At 38.3% G+C, this 2,283-nt stretch overlaps 1 pseudogene; it reads left to right on the plus strand.

The window, feature by feature from the left end:
* The window catches only part of LOC104715758, an 8,416-nt pseudogene that overhangs the window by 4,232 nt on the left and 1,901 nt on the right, over positions 1 to 2,283 (plus strand).

The raw sequence follows: 2,283 nt of genomic DNA on the forward strand, positions 1-2,283 counted from the left end.
AAATATGATTTCAATCTTTTTGCAGAAACCAGGTGGTATCATTGCTCTTCTAGATGAAGCATGGTATGATAAAATTGTCTTCACCTGCAGCGACCTTCATGTTTTCTTACACAGTAACTATTTTCTCCAAACACCATTATTATGTGTTATAAAAGTTTATTATCTATGCAGCATGCTCCCAAAATCAACTCCTGAAACATTTTCTGAGAAGCTGTATCACACATTCAAGGATCATAAGCGCTTCATGAAACCAAAATTGACTCGATCAGATTTTACATTAGTTCATTATGCAGGGGATGTAAGTTGCATTTCACGTTCTGTTGCTTTGAATATTAAAAGTAGATAGAGTTATGATTTTAAGTTCTATTCCCACGCTATTCTATTCAGGTTCAATACCAGTCCGATCAATTTTTAGACAAAAACAAAGACTATGTTGTTGCTGAGCATCAGGACTTGTTATACGCTTCCAAATGTTCTTTTGTGTCAGGCCTCTTTCCTCCTCTTCCTAAAGAGAGTAGCAAATCTAAGTTTTCCTCAATTGGCGCTCGTTTCAAGGTAACTTGCCTGCAAATCTATTAACACTATTAACTACTAGATAGGACTGGATGATTGGACCACACATAGGATACTGTTGAAATTTTGATGCCATACTCATCATTTGTACGAGCTGACATGTTCAATTAATTGGTGCAGCTACAATTGCAACAGCTGATGGAGACACTGAACTTTACGGAACCCCACTACATCAGATGTGTTAAGCCAAACAATTTGTTGCAACCAACAGTGTTTGATAATGCCAATGTTTTGCATCAATTACGCTCTGGGGTCAGTGTTTCTGCTGAATTGTTCATATTAGCATGTTTGATGTCTTGAGGTGTTATATCATCTTTTGTCTTATGCAGGGTGTTCTTGAGGCCATCAGAGTAAAATGCGCTGGATATCCAACAAATAGGACTTTCATTGAGTTCTTGAATCGATTTGTCATTCTTGCACCGGAAATTCTGAAAGGAGAGTATGTATCAGTTCTACCCGTTAAGCTTGAAAAGTCTTCCGCTCTTGTCTGCTGTATTGGTCCTTAATTATGTTTATCGCTGCTTCCTTACCTTACACTGTAACAGGTATGAAGCAGATGTTGCATGCAAATGGATTTTGGAGAAAAAGGGGCTTACAGGTTACCAGGTAAGATTCCTACGAAGTTCACTAAATATAAAAGGAATCCCATTTGTGGAGTTCAATACGCGTAGAATTTTCAGTATTCTATGAAGTTGAGTTCCTCAGATAGCATAATTTCCCTAGGTGCGTTGACGATATCATTCTAATTTGCAGATTGGAAAAACTAAAGTTTTCCTGAGAGCTGGTCAGATGGCTGAGCTAGATGCACACAGAACAAGAGTGCATGGCGAATCAGCGAGGATGATACAGGGGCAAGTCAGAACTCGTTTGACAAGAGAACGGTTTGTTCTCATGCGGAAGGCTTCAGTTAATATACAGGCTAATTGGAGAGGTAAGGGCTTCAGTTCATGTACAGGCTAATTAGATCATTTGTTAGCTGTTATGGTTTCGTTGATATGCTGATGAAATTAGGAGTGCCGATAAAGTCTCTTTTTCATATTTTAGGAAATCTTGGACGAAAGATATCCAAAGACAAGAGAAGGGAGGAGGCTGCCATTAAAATCCAGAAAAACTTACGTAGACAGATTGCTATCAAAGATTACGGGAAGACCAAATCTTCCGCACTCACCTTGCAAAGTGGAGTTCGCACAATGGCTGCACGTCATGAATACCGTTATAAATTAAAGACCAGAGCAGCAACTGTGATTCAGGTCCTTTCTCATTATCCTTTTCGTACTTCGCAAATTCTCCTGGAATCATTCTCTCACGAACTAGAAATGACTTTCATCTCTAATCATCTTGCAGGCATATTGGCGTGGTTATAGTGCTATATCTGACTACAAGAAATTGTAAAGAGCTTCTCTTATATATCAAAATAAACTCAGAGGAAGAATTGCCAGAAAACAGTTGGGACACTCAAAGCAGGTATTGCAAAGCAATCTCTGCACGTTGTTTGAATATCAAATGTTTTAATTTATTCCGCATGTAGAAATACGTAGAACAAATTATTTGGTTTTGATTGATGTAAACACATGGGTATAGGCTGACAAAAAAGAAGAGATAGAAAATGAAAGAAAGGCGGAAGTTTTCAATAGAGCAGAAGAGGCAGTGCATTCAGAGCCAAGTGATGATGACGAGATAGGACATAGAAAGACAAAACATTCCATCAAG

The sequence above is a fragment of the Camelina sativa genome, chromosome 9 (genome assembly GCF_000633955.1).
Source record: "Camelina sativa cultivar DH55 chromosome 9, Cs, whole genome shotgun sequence".
Taxonomy (NCBI): domain Eukaryota; kingdom Viridiplantae; phylum Streptophyta; class Magnoliopsida; order Brassicales; family Brassicaceae; genus Camelina; species Camelina sativa.